Here is a 21,486-nt window from a genome sequence, read left to right as displayed (position 1 = left end):
GTTTCGCAGAGTAGGATATCTACGAAAAATACCCCATGCTTTTTTCTGTTTTTTCAGTGCTTCATGACAGTCGCGATTCCACCATGGTTTTGAATATTTTAGTAGTTTTCCTGATGTTCTAGGAATGGAGAGCATAGCTGCCTGAATAATAGTATTAGTAACAGCTTCAACAGCGTCATCGATATGCGCATCTTCTACCATTTCATCTGTGAGCTCTGCAATGGAAGAGAAGAGTTCCCAGTCTGCCCTGTCCAGTATGAATCGAGGGGATCTCGACATGGGGTTTGCTCCTCTTCGTGCAAGAGACACAAGAATGGGATAATGATCACTGTTGTAAAGATCTTTACCCACATTAAAAGTGCAAAAAGGCAACAGAGATGGTGAACAGATGGCAAGGTCGAGAGCATGGAATGTTTTTGAAGGCTCATGGAAGTAAGTATCTTGCCCATTATTGAGGAGACAAAGGCTATGATCTTCGATCATCTGCTCAATTTGTCTTCCTCGGCAATTAGTATCCTTACTACCCCAGAGCGGACTATGGCCGTTAAAATCTCCTATTATGATGAAAGGCTCAGGCAGCTGCTCTAAAAGACCATTTAAATCTTGCTGATCAATATGCTCATTTGGAGGCAAATACAGAGAAACGACTGTAGCAACAAAATCAAAATTTGTTTGAGTAGCGACAACTTGGAGGGATGTCGTCAAAGAAAGCACATTTGAGGGATAATCCAGTGAGGTTAGGAGACCTACACCTCCACTGGCACGCTCACCTGCAATGTTGTCTTTCCTGACGAAAGAAAACCTCCGAAGTTTTGCTTGTTGTTCCGGTTTTAGATTTGTTTCCTGTATTGCGAAGCATAAAGGTTGATGAACATTGATTATAGCTTTGATGTCGAGCAGATTTCGGTGGAAACCACGACAGTTCCATGATACGAGGGTGGCCATTATGAATAGTTTTTGTTCTTTCTGTGCTCTTGTTTGGTTTTTCGTGGAAGTAGATGCTTGGGAACTTCCAGACCCTCTTCTACTTCCATACCGTCTGAATCCGCAGATTCAGAAACCATTCCATCAAGAGAGCTATTGCTGGAACTTCTATTTTTATTTGTTTCTTTTCGTGTGGTAGTTTTGGGTTTGCTTTGAATTACTATTTCTTTATTTTGTACTGTATGGGTTGGGTTTTCTTTCTTCTTGTTGTTTGTAGTCTGTTGAGTTTTGTTTGGTGGCGTCTGCATACTAACTGATGTTTGGGTAGCAACTGAGCGAGATTTTTTAAGAGCATTGGCCTAAGATGTATTTGGTCGTAGCTGTGTGCTTTGGACTAATCTTCTGGCTTCGGCATATGAGATGTTCCTCGTAACCTTTGCAGTCTGCACTTCTTTTTCAAATTTCCATTTTGGACAGAGGCGTGAAAATGCTGGGTGCTCACCCTTGCAGTTTATACAAAGAGGCGCAGCGGTACAATTTTCAGAATCGTGGCCAATCTGTGAGCATCGGGCGCATGTGAGGCTGCCACGACAAGACGTCTTAGAATGGCCGAAACGCTGGCATTGGAAGCATCGCATAGGGTTGGGAATATAAGGTCTTACGGGACAATTTAAATATCCGGCCTTAATATTCTTAGGCAGATCAGGCGTGTTGAAGGTAAGGATCACGTGTTTCGTATCGATCAACTTACCTTCCTTACGCATCTTGATCCGCCTAGCACCGCAGACATTTTGGTCGGATAGCTCGGAAGCGATCTCTTCTTCAGGAACATACAGAAGGTCGAATTCCGATATAACGCCACGACAATAATTCAGTGTCTTATGTGCTGTTACATTGACATTCGCTTGCCCAAGTTTAGTTATTTGAAGTAAAGAAGCAGACTGGGTGGCTGAGATTGTATCAATAAGGAAGTCTCCGGAGCGGAGACGCTTTATATTTCTCGGCTCACCAATACAAGACTGGATGTATTTGTTAATCACGAAAGGAGACATCTTATGCATTTCGCCAGAAGGACTAGAGATGACTAGGAAACGGGGACTATTGTTATGATTTTTTTTATTTGCATCTGTCCGTAATTTTTTTGCAGAATTTTCAGAACTAGATTGAGTGACTGGTTTAGTAGTAGACTTTTCAGAACTAGGTTGAATGATTGGTTTATTAGTAGGTGGTTCAGAGCTAGGTTGAGTGACTGGTTTAGTAGTGGACGTTTCAGAACTAGGTTGAGAGACTGGAGTGACTTCGAAGTCTTTGATCAGAAAAATTTGAGAATTAGCCATATTGAAATAAGAAAAGATTCGGGTCCGACGGCCCCGCCCACCACGGAGCCCAACAAGGGAACACAGATTCCTGTGTTAGGGCTAGCCGGACCTATACGCAAACTGAAGCCCCACAGTCGGCTTTCCCGAAAGCAGGTACTCCCGAGAGCTTGACCCCAAGCCACTGACACAAGGACTAGTGACCAGCCGATTGACACCCGTGAGGACGACTAAGGTGCCTCCCGTTTAGCTGAAGCAGAGGCCAAAGCAGTGTGTTGGGGACAGTACCTCGCCCCTCAACTACCAGGACCCTCCTTTCCAGCGACACGGGTCTCCACGCACGGCAAACACGTGGGCAGTTTTCTCGCCACTCGAAGATTAGAGACAAGGGCTGTTCCAGTCTCTCGTGACGAGCCCCAAACTCCGTAGAGAGAAACCACGAGGGAGAAGAGAAGGGAAAAAGTTCCAGCAAAGAGGAGAGGAGACGGAAAAGAGGATAGATCACTGGGGCTCCAGGATCGTGACACCCGTCTCATCAAGAAGATGATCCCCTGAAGGGCTAGGGTACCTCGGGATTGCCACACCCGTACTCACAAAAGTGAGCCCCTGAGGGCTCAAAACTTTTAGAGTCTGAAAAAAAGTATCTGCTATACGAGTATCTAATCATGTTATGACTTTCAGATACTTTATTGTTCTACCACGATATTTTATACGATGCTCTTTTAAAACTTAGAAGTGAATTACTTCATTAACTCATCCATCCCCATAAGCAGATAGTACTCCAGTGTAGGTCGTCTCTAGTACTTTGTAATTATTTATGTAATCTAGTACAGTTCTTTGATAACCTTCCAAGTTTAGACTCATTTCCAGTTCTATGATGCGGTGATAAATGTTTAGTTTATCAGAAGTTGTTAACTGCTTCAAATTAATCGTTTCGGCGACTTTTCTATTGGTTTTTTTTTTTTTTTTTTTTTTTTTTTTTTAAATTTTAGGCATTACTTCCAATTTTTACAACCAAATTATAAAAAAAGAAAATATACAAAATAATTTTAATGTGTCCAGCAAACGTTATTTCGCGGATCTTAGAAACTACGTTTATTGCTCTTAAATCTCTAAGTTTGCTGACTGACAACAGACAGATCGTAGAGACATCCTGTATTTTTTGGAAGCAGGCAAGATGAAAAATTAGTAATGTTTTCGCCGGGAATCGAACCTCAGACCTCTCCATACGCGCTGAGCGTGCAGGCCAATACACCACGAAGGCTCGTTAAGAAGTCGGGAGAAATACCTTATAAGATTAAATCTGAAAGAAAATTTAAATATCTTACGCTTTGCGGAACGGCCACGCACTGGCCATCGCCGAATTCGTTGATTAAATTTGAAAGACAAATAAATATCTTACACTTTGCCGAGTAGCAAAACATTTCCTTTGATTAAATTCGAAGCACAAATAGCTTACGTTTTACCGAGTGGCAACAGGCTGCTTTTAAATCTCCGAGTTTGCTAATCAAAAATCTATTAAATTCACGCAAAATATTAAATAAATAAATAATAATAAGAAGAAGAAGAATTCAAATTTCTCAAATTCTGGTTTTGAGGTTAACAGGTTTAGGTAAAGGACGATGTGTGTTCAAAATTTAATGGCTCTAAGAGCCGCCGTTTTTCAACAATGCAAGGCACATATAGATACTTACATATAGATTCCTCATTCTTTAAAAATCAGCTTTTTAGGGATTAAGTAGCCTAAATATGCCCAAGCATCGTAAAACACTGTATATGTAATTCTTTTGTACATCAAATACAGAGAATCTCATGACCACCATCGCTGAAAGTGAATAGTGTATTTATAATATAAATGAACATCGGTTTTGAGCATTATATCTCCAAAGAAATCATCTCCATAAAAGATCAAAATTCCTTGGAACCGGGTAGGTCAGCGTTTCTGAATCTGTGGTCTGCGGACTTCAAGGAGTCCTCAAAGGTTGCCCTTGTTTGTGGTCCTCCTGGATTTCAAAAAGAAGATAAAAAGTAAAATGCAAATTAACTGCGTATATCACACTATAACTAAAAATCTCAGAGCTTCAAAATTACAGATGACAATCCTCTATCACCTTTTCCCTCCAAAACTAACATTTTATTGAAATTTATTACCGATCTTTATTACCAGCATTTATTACCTAAGGACTTCATACTCTAGTCTTAGCAAAAAAAAAAAAAAAAAAAAAAAAAAAAAAAAGTAGGGTTTATAAAGATAAAAAAATTAGATAAAAAGATTAAAAGTAGGCTTGATTTTTTAAAAACAAATATATATTTTCTATTAATTTAATATCGGTATGAAATTAAAAGAATTATTATTAATTGTATTTTAAAAATATGTGAATAAAGGTAATAATATATATTAAACAATTTCTCTCGAAAGGGTCGAGAGTAAGGCGGTCCGCAGGATAATATAATTTATTAATCTTATTTATAAAAGTAGTCAACACTTGAATAAAGTTTTGGGAAATGCTGGCGCACGTTTTCTCCATAAAAAAGTTTCATTACATTTTTATTGTCCAAGGAGTTTAATAATATCAGTTTATTTAACATCCGTATTTTAAAAATTATACATCACTTAGAAAGTCCTCCTCGAAGGCATTTCATCATTAGGCAGATGTCCACAAGCAGCTGAGCGGTAACGTCGCTGAACCCGTGTAGTTCGATCCGCTGTTCAAATCCCAGCGAATGGGCTGTCCCTATGAGCGTTTTCGTGATTTTCCCCATGTGTAACGTGTGTCCGATCCAGTTTCGCTTAGAAAAATTCTCCATGAACGCATCTCTCCTCTTAGGAATATAGCCCTCGAGTGCTTTGCTGTAATCAAATAAACCAGAACAAACCAAACCCCTTAAGCAGATAACCCTCGTGTACTTTGCCATATTTAAATATCTTAATGATGCAGAAAGGATTTATGTCTGGATTTATACCGTATTTCCCTTATTATTTTTAAGATGATCTGTATTATGAGTCGTTATTACATATTTATCTTACTGTCTTATTTTAGTTCTATTGTTCTAAGATAGAAGGTGAATTATATGTCAACTTGATTACAGAAGCTTCCGGGAAATTTGCTTATATGAAACCACTTACTAAATTGTCATGAATACGTCTATTATAAAGAAAATTGCCATGGACTTCTATCTACAAAGACAGAAAAAATAAAATGAAAAGGCTTACTTATCTCATTAGAACTTCCTAGAAATTTTTTTAAAGAGGAAAAAATGCGAGGAGTTATTTCCAGGTAAACAGTTATTGAGAAATATGTGCATCTATTTTAAGTTCGCTTTACTGCTAGTTCTGGCTAATGATAGTAATGAGTATGATCAACATCCGTAGTTAAGCCTTTCTTGTGTTTTACAAGCCTAGTGTAAGATTGTAATAATAGTATTTGTTTCGTACTCTTGCTTATTAAGAAAAAATATAAACATTCTTCACGTTAAAAGCTTGTCAATCTGTCTTCATAATTACGGAGGGTTTGAACTCCAAACCACAAAAACCTTGGAAATCTTGGCACTCAGGCGACCTCATTGGAATTAAGAGCGGCATTTATTTCAAAATAGAATTAGCATTTTACAATAGTCATCCATTACACATTGGTAAACAACTTAAAAAATGACCACCGGTTTTATTATGATAGATGTAGCATCGGGGAAATCCAAAATGGTCTAAGTGGTCATTAAATTGTCGTTTTGATGGATTAATTTATGCCGAAGTAACTTGATATCCAGGTTCTGTTGTATTCCTCTGTCATGTTTTGCCTGTTTCAAATAATTTTTTTTCCCATTCCTTGGTTTGTGAGGTCGCACTGAAAAATTTAAATTTATATCTGATAAGATATACAGTATGTAAATTTAAAGTGTAATTTTTAAGGTGTGTGTTTGAGATTCACATTCCAGTCTCTTTGATTCTAGAATTCGCAAAATTATAAGTACTGCCGATTTCCGAAGACGATTGCTTTTCGATCTGACATCCGACTAGAAATTGTGTTCGGATTTTTTTTTTAATTATTTATTCTAAAACAAGAGACGCCTCTTAATATGATCAAGTTTGTCGACGGCTATTTTGATAACATTAACCAAATTATAAGATGAAATGTTGAGGAAAAATATTCTTCAAAATATCCACGGCATTGAACTAATTTAATATAAACATACCTAGAAAGACAAAACTAAAAAAATTTAAATATAAAAAAATAGAACCTGAAAGCTTTCAGATTTAATATTACGCTCAAAATGGCTTTTTTTTTTAACGTTCAAAATGGATTTTTGTTATACAACAGAAGTTTCTCATGCATTTGGTTTTCAAATCCAAGTTCAGAATTATTGCCAAAACTAGATACGAAATACAATGTTGCCAATGAATGCATTTTCCTTTAAAATTATTAAATTGGTAAATAACTTGCACGTATCCAATGAATAGAAACAACATTTAAATGATAAGGTTAATAATAACATTTATATTTAACTGTTATCATAATTTTCACGAAAATAAATGTTATTATTAAGAGAAATAAATTAGTGTGATGAAAAATAAAAATATTGTTGTTATTTATAAAAATTGCCATACATAAAAAATCAAGGACAAATAATTATAATTGATTAAAAAATTTTGTAACAAAGATAATAATATTTGATGACTAACTTATAATAACAGTTAAATATATGTAAACCTTAGTTTTATGTTGGCTGTTTTTCGTGGTGTAGGCCTGCTGGGGATCCCGCCACAAATAATGGGAACGCATCCCAATACACAGTACATCATGGGTGATGGGGAAATCCGTGTATGACAGATTCACTGGCTGGCTCCATATAACAAGTCTAGGTTTACATTCGAATAGATAGTGTGCCCAGCAAAGCGGGCGGGTATCAGCTAGTATTATACAAACAAAGATATTTACAATTTGAAAGGAAGTTCAATATGACTCAAGATTTGATCTGGGTGTCAATCTTTTTCTCTGCAGATGACTGATAAACAGACTCAAAATAACCTAATTCTATCAGGAGAGACCAGAATCAGATTATTTCTTGAACTACTGTTATTAACAATAACTAATTATATTAATTAAGTACAGTATGAAATGAGATCGATATGATGATAGCTCATCATTGTCTATTTTAGAAGATTCAGATAACATGCTTCTTTTATTATATAGTTATTTCTTTATGTTATTATTAGATTCTTTATGTTGTTTATTAGATATTTATTATGTTACTTAGGAGTCCTAATGTTATTAGGAGTAAAGCTAAGCATAAATTATGCGCACTTATTTTTAAAAATTCGCTACATATAACATTTATATTTGAATTAGATAATGGAATACAATGTATTGCCAATTGTATTTAGTAGTCATTGTTGAGCATTTTTCAGATACTACAGATGCCCTTTTATTCGAATTAGGTAACTGCAGCGGAAACGTTTCGGATAACACATAATACCTATATTTTCCAATTAAGGTAGATATATAGAGGTATATACCTTGATTAATGATGCTTAGAAAACACAGTAATTAAACTAGTGCATTTATATTTCAGAACACTTAATTGACTACAAAACTATTTGTAAACTATTCTTGATCTCCCCCCTCACAGCGCTTACTACCAACAGTATCATGTCACTGTCGAACTGATGTAAATTCTTCTCTCTCTTTAACGAGACATAACTCAAATCAACAAAGCATTTGCTTTCGTTGTCCTATCCACAATTTCGTCGGAGTGACAAGATAGAAATTCCAGATTTTTAGTACAAAATAAAACTCAATTTTTTTTCTGTATAAAAAGATAGTCAAATAGCTTCCGTTCTGTTCGATGACGTTTGCCATCTTTTTGGTAACTTCATGATTCCTGGCCTTTATCAGCAGAAACCCCAACCAAGTGGTATTTGAGGTCATCGTTATTACTGAAATTTTTACCATTAAGAAGTTTTATAAACTTCGAAATAAATTATAATCCATTGGTGCAAGATCGGGGCTATATAAAGGATGCGACATCACTTCCCAGCCAAGCTCTAGGAATTTCGTACGTATTGCTAAAGACTTAGGGATTTCGCATTGTCATGATGGAACACAATTCCTTTTCGATTTGCTAATTCTGGCCTTTTCTCTTTGATTGCTTCTTCCAGTTTCGTAAATTGTTGGCAGTAAACATCTGAGTTGATCGTTTGGTTGCTTGGAAGCAGCTCAAAATACACATAGCCTTTTTTAATCCCACCAAATTGACAGAGTGATATTTTTTCGATATGATTTATGCCGATTCATCATGCTTGGACTATGAATTTTTCGACTAATGTTATCGTAAACGATCCGTTTTCATCACCAGTGATAATTCGTTTCAAAAAACGGTCGACTGCATAACGTTTGAAATGCGTATCGCAAATATTGAATCGTTGTATTAAGTGAACCTCTTTCAATTCATGCGGAACCCAAATATCGAGCTTCTTAACAAGTCCAAAACATGTTATATGATTTTCAGTTGTTAATCTTTTAATTCTTTTGCAATCTCTCGCATAGGTATATGATGATAACTGTTCGATAACTGTATGATGCAATGCTGTGTCATTTGTGGCTTTAATATTTTCATAATGAACTTTAAAAAGTCGGTTAGAACGTTGGTCAACTTCCAGTGAAAAATCTGAACGAAATTTTATAAACCACTTCAAACACACGCGTTCTGTTAAGCAACCTCAGCTGCTTTTTTGTCTTTTTTGCTTTGTAAAGCAATAGGAAAGTAAAATATGTCTAAAATGTTTATTTTTGCATTCCATGTTAAAACTGACAGTAAACTAACAGCTATAAGCAAAAACACACTGAATTTGTTTCTATAGCAACCGAAGAGTGTCAGCTGCGAAATCTCAAAAGAAAAAAAAGTTATAAGATTGGCAGAAGAATAACAAAACGAACATAACGCTATCTATTTGCGCAAAATGAAATTAGTTTCTTACCAACCCAATGGAATTAAATACTTCCTGCTTACTGTAAGAATTCTGAATATAGGTTTGCAATTTCAAAAGTCTTTTTCGCGAGTACTATCAGCAGCAGGAATTGGCTACTGATTAATTTCCTCAGAGAACTGTAACAATTAACTTGGGGTAGTTTGCAAAATTTTTTCATACTTGGAATAATTAATTTTCCGTTTCCGACAGTTTACTAACTCCCAGGGGACCATTCTTCGTTTAACATGAATTTTAATTTACAATGTTCTTCAATGAACGCAGGTACTCAAAGTCATTTTCAGCACAGTTGAACCCAGACTTGAAAACACTTGTATTTTTCAATTCGTATTTTGGAGTTCAAATACCGAAATCATTTCTTCTAAACCATTCAACTGTTAAAAAAATGTAAAAATGTATTTACCTCTAACGAATGATATATCGAGGAAATGAAAGTTGTTTCTGGTGACAAAAATTTCAGGAAAAGAAAGAGTTTCAACTGCGAAGATGAACCGAATGGTAGGATTTATAGAATTTATAACTGGCACAATTTAAGTTAAATCATGCTAATTACCATAAAAAAAGCGAATGTGTCATCGACATAAGGAACGCAAAAGGGAAAATTTAGGTTTTGTTATTAAATGCATGTTGACATCCGTGAGAATAGGACTAATTCGGATTTTCCCATGGCTAATCCTTTGACGATAATACTTGTTGATTTAAATAGTAGTTGGTTTAAATAAATGTTTTTTTTTTTTTTTTTTTTTTTTTTTTTTTTGTTTTGTTAACTATAATTTTAACTCCTCCTGTTACACAAAGTGTACGACCTTGCACAAGTAAGTTACAGCACTAGCAAAATAAATAAAAAATGTGCAACAGCACTGCAAATGGGAAAAATTATTAAAAATTAAATAAAAATAAATATATAAAAAATAAGTAAAAGAAAAATAACTCAGTAGTCTAAATTAAGGATAAAATTCGGTAAAGCAGAAATTATCTCTTTACTCCGAAAAAATTCAGAAAACATTGGCGACCAAGACACAGACAGGCGAATCAAAGTTACCTGAAATATCTTCATCTGGTGGAAATGACGAACGCTTTCAAGAAGAATACGCATTACATCTTGATCTCCTCTACCGCAGCTGCAAAATCCACTGAAGCAAGTCCAAATCGCTTTAAATTGTCAGTTAAAAATTGAGTTACTTTAAAATCAGTTGAAAATTGAATAATTTTATTCTATACAAAATTATAGAGAAAAAAATATTTGGTCCATTTTGCTTTTGGTCAGGCCAGATATTCTCTGTTCGAAATGCAGATAGCATCATTTCTACAGGGTGTATCAGTACAGCCTTGAGAAACTTTCAGGAGAGATAGAGTACATCTAGACGGTGGGAAATCACACAGTAATGCATGGCCGGAAACACTTTCTTGGCGCGGTAGTGACGACAAAAGAAGCAGAAAAGGAAGGACACAAACCGTGAGACAAAACATGTTTTATTATATTTAGTACAGTACAGACCTACAAATAAGACCAAAAATAAACCTTGATCGTCATTAAAGAAGGTGTTCGAAATTACGACACCGATGCAGGCGTCACATCTCCGCATGGAACATATACATCACGAATGGAAGACGCATGACGCGCAGTTCCTGCATCACAGTCCGGGTCGCAATTTCGAACACATTCATTGATGATGATTGTTGTCTCTTTGCTGTTTTTTTTTTTTTTTTTTTGGTTTTGTTGTACTCCGAATAATAAACATGTTTTCTTACACTGTTCGTGTCCTTTCTTTTTGTGTCGTCACTACCGCACCAGGAAAGCGGTGCATTTCTATGTATTCCCACCATGCATTTCTATGTAATTTCGCCATCGTCTAAATGTACTCTATCCCTCCTGAAAGTTTGTCAGCGCTGTACTGATACACCCTGTATAAAACAGCTTCCACTGTGAAACAGAAACACGGAGATTGAAATCAATGCGACGGTTTGTGGTTAGCTTAGCTAGACCCTTAGCTCCAGAACTTCTACAGTGTCCTCGAACGTATGCAAAATGAATGTCGATATCAAGATCTTGTAAGGTAAATAAAATATTACTTACTGATAATGTTCTTTGATTTAAAATAAAAATTGTAAATGACCGTTTCTTGATTGCATTATTGATTCAATACTGCGTTCAAGATCAATAATGCACTGACTACTGCATTATTGATCTTGAACATAATCTTAAGTAACTATTAAAACTTGAGCTCGCCGGCTTCATTTCGAACTTAAAATTTCCTTCTTCATCTTCAACCAATTATCGAAATAACACTCAAAATTTCAAATAATATCGAATTCAATGAATATTTTAATTGATTTTTATTTGAAGATTTGCTTTAGACTGGAAATAATTATTTTTTACAAGATTAATTTTATTTTCATAAGTGCCTGTAAAATGTTGCTAAGGGCTTGTTGTGTGTGTTGGTTAGGAAATACATTGCTTGTTTTGTGGTTTAGACGGTAAAATGGCTGAATGTTGTAAGATTAATTTGAATTTCTGTATGAGTTGGAACGAAAGGGGAAAAAGTGCTTTAATTGATTGGTGTGTAAATGAAGGTTTACTTAGTAGCCATTATAAATATCCTGTTTGTAGAAAGGAAATGCGTATGGTATCCACCACGGAGGATATTTTTTATTCTTATTTTTGTGAATTTATGAGGTGACGCCGATATATGGATTCTAGTTTAGATAATTTTAGGAAGTTTTTAGATGCTGTTAAGGAATTTTGTGTGCCACAGTTTGAAGGACTCAGAAATTTCTAAATAAGGTAAGGGGATATTTGCTTTGTGTAGTACTTAGATGCATAAGATGAGTTTCCTTTTTTATGTTATTTTACTGTTTCATTTAAAACGTAGTTTATTGAGATTATGTATATTTTGTGTGGCTCTACTGTAGAATTAGGTACTCCTCTGACTTGAGTGAAAATAGATCAATGTGTACATGGACAAAGTCAAGGGAGTGCGCAAAGCCAAGTTTGTGCAATTCTCTGACCTTTTTTAAGTGAAAATAGGTCTATGTGTACATGGATAAAGTGAAGGGAGTGCGCAATGCCAAGTTTCTGAAATTCTCTGATGTCTTTTTTCAAGTGAAAATAGGTTGATGTGTACATGGATACCGAGTTTGTGCAATTCTTTAACTTCTTATTTTGTCTTCGTATCGCAGCTACACAAAGCCAAAATAACAAGTCAAAAAGAACTGCACAAACTAGGTATCCATGTACCGCCAGCAATCGCCAATTTTCGCCATGGGGTGCCCCTGAATATATTTTTACCGAAACTTTTCGTATCATTTATCTTTAAAATGATCCTTTAATATTACACCAATCTTTTCCTTCCTTAAACGTCTTTCAATAAAATTTGCAGTTTTACATATTTATTTATTTTAACTAATACTAGTAGATGTTAACATTTACTAACACTTTTCACTGTTTTCATTATTATTAGCCCAAAGGGGAATTTGCCATAGGCTATTAATTTCGTTTTAGCATTTTGAGGTGGTTTATTATAAATGGCGTTTCACTTTTTAAATTGCTGCTGCCAAATATTTGAGCCCTGTATTAATTACATTTAAAGACGTTAAATAATGAATAATCTGCATAAATGTATGTATGTTTCTCGCACTAGTATAAAACAACAGTACCTAGAGCCATTAAATTTTGAATAACGTAGTCCTGCACTCGAATATAGGCATCTGGAAGCCCAAATTTAAAATTTGGAATTTATTTTATTAGCTATTTCATATTTTGTAAAGCATTTATGAGTTTTTGTAAGGAAACTCAACGATTTCAAAGCGAGAAATGACAACACTGTACGGAAGAAAAAAACATTTTTATCTCAAGCGCACGAGACTGTGTATCGAAAACTCTAAAGATATGCTCTTTTTAAATTATTTTGCGATATTGTTGTTGAATTAAATTATGATATTTAATAAATAAAGGTAATACACAAAGCTTTAAAAAAACGAAGGCGTATTATAAAATCTGAAAGCTTTTAGTTTTTTTTTTTTTTTCACATTTTAAAATTAGGTTTCAGAAAATTACTTTTAATTGAAACTAAAACATACTGTCTTATAAACTACTTGTCCACGAGATGAAACTGTCTCTTTTTCTTGAGATATTAAATAGTTCTAATTTCTATGATAGTGACTTCTGATCAAGGTGCGAGTAATTATTATACTCGGAGGTGGTCTTTATTTCAACAGACATCAATCCACAAGGAAATAAATATCGAAAAAAATGCAATGAATGTTTTTCCCGACGAAGGCTGAAATATTTCTCTTTTGATGAGAATGACTCAACTCCTACAGCGATCATGAAGGTCTTCTGCACACTTCATTTTATTTGAGTGTAATAATTAACAATGCTTTCTATGGAGTTTTTCAATTAACGTATGAATGATAAACAGAAACTTGTTTTTTTCTTTGTTTTATTATAAATAAAGGCAAAGATGGCAATGAGGCCGAGCTTATGGAGTCAGACAGAACAACAGTTGTTGGTTATAAAACATAATGATAGTACAAAATTCAAATAGTACAGAAATCTTGTCGTTTATAATGACACTGTTTTATAGTAAACTGCTGGATCTTCTTCGAAGTAACGGATATTTAGTACAGTTTTAACCCCTGACCAGAGTATGATGGAAACTGGCAGTTTTCTTGCCTTTTAACCCTTTAACTGTCAAGTTATTTTGATGATTTGGGTACACAAATTGTCAAATTTTTTTATTGGAAAAACCAAATGTAGCCGAAATAAACATCTCCCGATATATATTCGGGTATGACAATACGATGCACTCCAAAAAAAAAAAAAAAATAAATAAATAAAATAAAATAAAATAAATAAAAAAAAATTAAAAAAATATAAAAAACAAAATCTGAAATGTTTCAGATTTTAAATTACGTCCAAAGGGGCGTTTTTTAACATTTTGTGTGTTACCTTTCTTTATTAAATATCATGTTCCTCGCACTTAAACCATAAGATCCAGTGCAACAGCAATATCGCAAAATAGTTTTAAAACGAGCATATCTTTAGAATTTCCGATACAGAGACTCACGCGCTGGAGATAAAAATGTTTTTTCTGCACAACGTTGCCATTGCTCGCTTTGAAATCCTTGAGTTTGTTAATCAAAAATTCGTCAAAGTTTTAAAAAATAGGAAATCGATCATAAAACAAATTTCAAATTTCAAATTTGGTCTTCCACATGCTCATATTCGTTGGAGGATTACGTTATTCAAAATTCGATGACTCTATGTACCGTTATTTAATGACAATGTGAGAAATATACATACATTTACGCAGATTTTCATTATTTAATTTCTTCAAATATAATGCAGGACTCTTAACATTTTATGGCAACAGTTTGAAAAGTGAACCGACATTTATAGGAGTCCGACGCAAAATGCCAAAACGAAAGCAATAGTCCTTCGGGACTCAAGTCCCTTTGGACTAATTACCCCGAGAAATACTCGGGCGTGACATTTTCGAACACCAGTGCAATCTCGGGCATGACAGTTAAAAGGTTAAAGCAAAGAAACTATTGTTAAACATGGTAATGAACTAGAATCCGGATTAGTTGATTAAATTTTCAGGTTGTTCAGGAATCTGAACTGTTAGTCTTGCTGAACTAGAAGATGCATTATCATGGTGAAACAGAGATTTACCAGTTAGCTGTAACTGCATTCCGTCCCTCTAACTGGATGCTTTTGGTCATTTATTGCACTTCTGAGGAAAACGGCGTACATTACATTTCCCTTTGCTCCTTGTATTCCATTGCTCTTCCTTCGGAATCATTTTCACTGACCCATACTTTATTTCCATCATGTGCTGGAACGTCAAAAAACGGTCTGTACATTCTGCACGAAAAAAAAAAAAAAAAAAAAACTGAAAGCATTCAAATTTTATGTTACGCCCAAAGGGTCGTTTTTTTAATGTTTTGTGTGTTACCTTTACATATAAAATATGATGTTCTTCGGCCTTAAACCATATAAAATTCAATTCAGCAACAAAATCATAAAATATTAAAAAATAGCAAAACAGCATAGGCTCGCGCAATGGAGATATATATATATATATATTTTTTTCTTTTTTTCCGTACAGTGTTGCCTTTGCTCGCTTTAACATCGTTGAGCTTGTTAATCAAGTATTCGTTAAAGTTTTACATAACATGAAATAGGTAATAAAACAAATTCCAAATTTAGGCTTCCAGATGCCCATACTCCAGTAGAAAACTATGTTATTCAAAACTGGACGCCTCTAGGTACCGTTGTTTTTTCACAGTGCGATAAACATGCATATATTCATGCAGATTCTTCATTATTTAATTTCTTTAACTGTAATACAAGGCGATAATATTTGATGGAAATTATTTGAAAAGTAATTCCCCGTTTATAGTTAACCAACGCAAAATGCCAAAAAAGTTAATAGCCCTTCTGGGCAGAGTGCTCGTTCGGGCTAAAAAAAAGGGGAGAAACAGTTTTATATCTTGCGTGTTATCGCGCCGATCGACGAAATTTAATTTGCGTTTTTCATGTCTCGAAAGCGTGACTTGGGATATATCAAGTTTATATATAGCATTGTTTTAAGATAGGTATTTTGACACAAAATTAGATTTTTTCTGAAATGGCATACCTATTTTTTTTCATACTTTGAATCTACCACTCAAATTATGCATAAATATTAAATTTTGTAAAATGGGGTAAGAAATTTACCGAGAAGTTTAAAAATTTATCTTGGCGCACCTTTTTCAGAACGAGCCAAAAATTATTCACTTGGCAAAATTCTTAATTTATAGTAACCTATTTTCCTTTAACATGTGTGTGATTATGGCAAAGCACACGAGGGCTATCTGCCTAAGGGAAGGGATGCCTTCGTGGAGGACTTTCTAAGAAAAACTGGGTCGTATACACGTTACACATGGGAAAAAACCACGAAAACGCCCATGCAGTCAGTCCGTTCGCGGGATTCGAACCTCGGACCGAACTACCAGTGTTCAGCGACTTTACCGCTCGGCCGCTGATGGGCTCCCTTTAACTGTGTACAACGGGAAAAAAGGTGCATCGTTCATTCTTTTAAATAATTTTAAGAAAATGTGTAAACCATATGTGGCGTTATTACCGCTTATAACAAATATGCCAAATTGCAAAACGTTCCAATATGCACGTAAAATTTTGAGAAATTTTTGAATTAAAAACTCTAATTGTTTGCAGGTATGCCATACGTCTACTTTAAAATGATGTAAATTCAAAATGTTTTCTTAAATCTTATAAAAATTATTAAAAAGTACAAATTTAAAAAATAATCAGAAAATATCTGCGCATTTTATTTGGATTGAACCTAACTTGTGAACTCTGAACGAAGGAATCAAGTACGTTTCATAAAAAAAAAAAAAAAAAAATCTGAAATTTTTCAGATTTTAAATTACGTCTAAAGGGGCGTTTTTTTAACGTTTTGAGTGTTACCTTTATTTATTAAATATCATGTTCTTTGCACTTAAACCATAAAATTCAGTTCAAGAGCAATATCGCAAAATAATGTTAAATTAAGCATATCTTTAGAATTTCCGATATACACAGTCTCGCGAGCTGGAGATAAAAGTTTTTTTTTTTTTTTTTTCTATATAACGTTGCCATTTCTCGCTTTTAAAGCATTGAGTTTGTAAATCAAAAATTCATTAAAGTTTTACAAAATATAAAATCTATAATAAAACAAATTCCAAATTTGGGATTTCAGATGCCCATATTCGCAGTAGGATTTCGTCATTCAAAATTCGATGGCTCTATGTACCATTGTTTTATCACAATGCGAGAAATAGACAATCATTTATGCAGATTTTTCATTATTTAATTTCTTCAAATATAATGCAGGACTCTTTTGTGGCAACAGTTTGAAAAGTGAACCGACGTTTATGAGTCCGCAAAATGCCAAAACGAAAGCAATAGTCCTTCGGGACTGAAATCCCTTTGGACTAAAAATGTGTATGTCGTTAAAGAAAAAGTCCGATTTTGTGTCAAAATACCTACATTGTAACGATATCTAATATACAGCCTAAGTCGCGCTTTCGAGACATGAAAAATGCAAGTTATGTCGTGGTTACTTATAAGGTCTATGACGTTATATCGTCAGGGTCCACTACGGTATAGCGTCCTTACAAGGTCCATGTATATCGTCCTGGATGGTATAGTGGTTAACAAAGGCTAACTACGTGCCCGAAACGAAGGGCGGGGAGTTTAATTTTATGTAAAGATGTGTTTTGTCCACCCCCTGTCTTTGCTGTGCATCCCGAGCGATGTGTTCGGTCATGGCTTCAATTAAATGACCAACGAATTCGGCTATATAAAATAATTATAGTAAAATAAATACATATATATATATATATTTAGCTAATAAAAATAACACGATGTTTATAATTATCGTTGATGGTTTAAAAATATGGTTGGAGGCGCCGGGTATCGATCCCGGTACCTCTCGCATGCTAAGCGAGCGCTCTACCATCTGAGCTACGCCCCCACAAAGGTTGATTATTATTTATGTTTGATATTTTACGAATTTGCCAGGTAAACTGTTTTATATTCGCGGAATTTCGTAATCGTCATGTCATTTAACAGCTGTGTTTGCAGTACGCCTAGTAATGAATAATAATAAGTATCCTGGTTCGAAGTGAGATTTTGCTGTTTTGATGAAGCGAATTTCTTCTACTTTATCGTGATACAAATTATTCCACTAAAGGTTCAACGATTAAAGATAAATATAAAGCTTTTTAAGAACTGAGCCATAAGTGGATTTTAAGAGAATCATTTTCTAACGTTACTTTCTTTTTTAATTAATATAGATATAAACTAAAATACTATAGAGAATACGTTTAAGTATAGCTAAAAGGTATATTAGTTTAGTAAGTAATTTAACATACACTTTTTCCTTTGTTTCTGTGTGTAAGAGCGAAATTAATTTCGAGTCTGACTCGAAAAACTCTGGAAAAATACACTTTACTATTTCCTTGCTTAAAATGTAGCTTTTTTACGCCAGGTTCTGAAAGTTTTAAAAATATTGGCGTAATTTCCCCCTTCCTCATTGGGCTGAGAGAAAAAGCTTCCCTGACTTTTAAAAGGGATTCGTCAACGCATTGGTTGTTTCCATCTTATTAAAAAAGACAAGTCCTTGCAAACTACAAGCAAAAGTCACGCTGAACCTTTCCCATCTAACTGTTGAACTTTATGCCAGCCATATGAGAACTGATTGATCACAGCGATGCAAACACAAACTTACATTTAGTTTATGATTTGATTTCGTATAGTCATCTGCACATTCTCCTTCTCTAATTATTTATGGTTGATTTGAGGCCTCAGAAGTAGCAGAAACAACAATAAGAACGGGAAAGATTCAAGTAACGGGGAAGTAGAAATAAATATATCTAATGAGACACTGCAGTAATAATGCTATGTATTATTGAAATGGTAAAATTAAGGAAATAATATTGTGATAGTTACCTTAGTTTACCTATGTCTGCTTTCATTTGTTTTGTTCTAACTATAACCACGTCCTAGGGAAATTAAATTATTCACATAATCTCCCCGTATCGATTTTGGGGTAGTAAAATTAGTAAAAAAAGAGAGGAAAATACGCAAGGAAATGCGGTACTAAAATACACTCTTTTGCAAAAAAATCGAAGTACGATGAAGGAAGTGATTGGTTTTGATGGAACTGAATATAGGTATAGCTCATACACAGATAATAAAATGATTACAAAATCAAGATCATAGTACCTGTTAACGGCTCCCAATCACCCATTGAGTTTTCAAATTAGTAGTTGGTCAAACCGCCCCTGGCGGCAATGCATGCTTGAATTCGTCGAGGCAAGGAGTCGTAGAGGTTCCTAATGTCATCTTGCGACAGATTCTGCCAGGCATTCATCAGTTGTCGCTCCAGATCTGCAATATTTTGTGGTGCCCGAAACTGGCAGCCTACTGTGTCCCAGACATGTTCGATTGGTGAAAGGTTTGGTGACCTTGTTGTCCAAGGAAAAGTATCAGCCGGACGGAGACAGTCCAGAGATATGCGAGCGGTATGTAGCCTGGCATTATCTTGTTGGAAAATGGCCCCAGGATAACGTGCCATGAAGGGTAATGCAACCGATCACAGGATGGTATCAGCAAATCGTTGAGCTGTTAATGATGTACTCAGGATGACTAAAGATGACCTGCTGTCATAAGAAATAGCGCCCCACAGCATCACACTAGGGTTATGGCTGTATGCCTTTGTAAAGCAAAGACTGATTGGGACCACTGGGCCCCATCCTCTCCAGACTCGAACACCGTGGTCATCTGCTTCAAGATTGAAGCGGGATTCATCGCTGAACACTATACGATGCCAGTCTGATGGCAGCCATGATGATCGGCTGCGACACCACTCCAGACGACTCCGCCGATGTTGTGGGGTCAAACGCAAACGTCTTAAAAAACCTCTGCAAGCGTAACCCCGTTTCAGACAAGCGCCGTGCGATGGTGGACCGTACCACGAGAGGTATAGACGTGGCTGTAGTGAGTTGAATAGTCGACAATGATACCGTTGGGACGGTTCGGGCCAGGCGAACAATCATCCTATCTTGCCTCGCATTTGTGATCCTGGCCTTTCAGAGCCTTCATTTCGCCGCCAATTTCGTTGTAGCAATCATTGCTGCCAACATCTTTGCACAGCAGTGTCTCTGCGCAGCAAGTGTCGGCCTATTGCTCGGTATGACCACCCAGCTTCACGCAACCCTACAATGAGACCACATTCGAAGTCTGTAAAGTCTTCGATATTGTCTTAATGGCATCATTAGCTGCTTCTTTAAGAAATTATAACGGTAGCAAAAAAAAAAAAAAAAAAAAAAAAAAAAAAGATAAATTTTCCGGCTCTGTTACTGGTTTTATAATTTGCGAATTGCGCACTAGAAATACGCGCTATGGTCGCAATTCCTGTTCATTTGCCTTGAAATTTTGATAATTTGCATGTTCGATCAAGATGTTTTTGCATACCAAACTTCGTCACGATTGCAAAAGTCGTCACCTTCTTGGTTCTTCGATTTTTTTGGAAGAGTGTATTACAGTGTGTCTTGAGAATTGTTTAATATCTGTAAGCAGGAAGAGGAAAGAAAATAAGAGTAAGCAAAAAATAACCATAAAAATAAATAGCCCGAAAACACATAGATAATAAAACAAGAAAACATCGAATTGGAACCGTTTACTAAACTAGCAAATTTTATGGTAGTAGAGGTCTTCATGGAAATATAAGTCGCCATTATGTGTTTTGGTTTATTTTACGTTATGGTACTTTAGTTGCAACAGAACTGAAATTGTTATTGGGAAACCAACATGGAATGGGAGGCAAATTAACAAACTAAACTGGAAGGCATATGGAAATGTAAGATTCATGTTCTTTTACGCAAAATCTCAGTGCTCTTATTCTTGAATAGACGTCGTTCAGACAACGTTCATATCTAGTAAGGATTCCCAATTATATTTTCTTGCATCGGTTAATGAAGGAATGATTTCGTTCGTTGACTCTTTTACACTTTTGTTTCTATAATTTACAGTGTACAACGTAATCAAAATACAAATAATTAACATAAATAACTTAAAAAACGCAATTAGATTAAGAATATGAAATAGTTAATTTTGAAAAAATGGTTTAGTAGATTTATACTTAGTTATTTTTGTATTATTATTACTTGTAATTTCAAACAAATGTAAACAAGTATCATATATTCTAATTGCCCAAAAGTTTGATTTTAATCAATGTGACGGCTGCACTTGATATGATCACTTTTGTCCATGACTATTTTGATAACGTTATACGATGAGAATGATGATAACGATGATAACGATGATGAAGACATTAAACGATGAGAAAAAAAAATAGCCTTCAAATAGCGATATATTTTAACTAATTTAATATAAATATAGCTAGAAACATAAAAATAGATACTTTCATGATATTTTAACTAGAAAAATGTAAAGGTCTGTTTAATAACCTCAATTTATGAACGGTTTCAAAAATTTCTGGAAATTAATTGACCGATGCTGCATCCCTAATCTTAATATTCGGAGAATCTTAATATTCCCTCATTAGAAGAGAGCTTGTAACGTAAATTTTAAAATGAAGAAGCAACAAAAAAGCATGCATAGATGTTTTCAGAGAATTTTTATTTTAGAAGAACTTCTGAAGAAGACAAACCTGTATCTGATCAATTCTCAAAATCAATAGAGCAATCCAC

The 21,486-nt window shown here is 34.9% G+C and overlaps 1 protein-coding gene and 1 non-coding gene across 2 annotated transcripts in view; one reads left to right on the top strand and one right to left on the bottom strand.

The window, feature by feature from the left end:
• LOC118195454 (A disintegrin and metalloproteinase with thrombospondin motifs 6-like) overlaps positions 1-21,486 on the top strand; it is a 493,619-nt gene that overhangs the window by 141,124 nt on the left and 331,009 nt on the right. The gene's annotated exons all lie outside the window — the stretch shown is intronic.
• On the bottom strand, positions 17,672-17,744 carry TRNAA-AGC (transfer RNA alanine (anticodon AGC)). Its single transcript has one exon. It is a non-coding gene; the product is annotated as a tRNA-Ala (tRNA).

This window comes from Stegodyphus dumicola, chromosome 7 (genome assembly GCF_044657685.1).
Source record: "Stegodyphus dumicola isolate Sdum_Otavi_A_Nest chromosome 7, ASM4465768v1".
Classification (NCBI taxonomy): domain Eukaryota; kingdom Metazoa; phylum Arthropoda; class Arachnida; order Araneae; family Eresidae; genus Stegodyphus; species Stegodyphus dumicola.
This window is presented reverse-complemented; position numbering and strand designations above follow the sequence as displayed.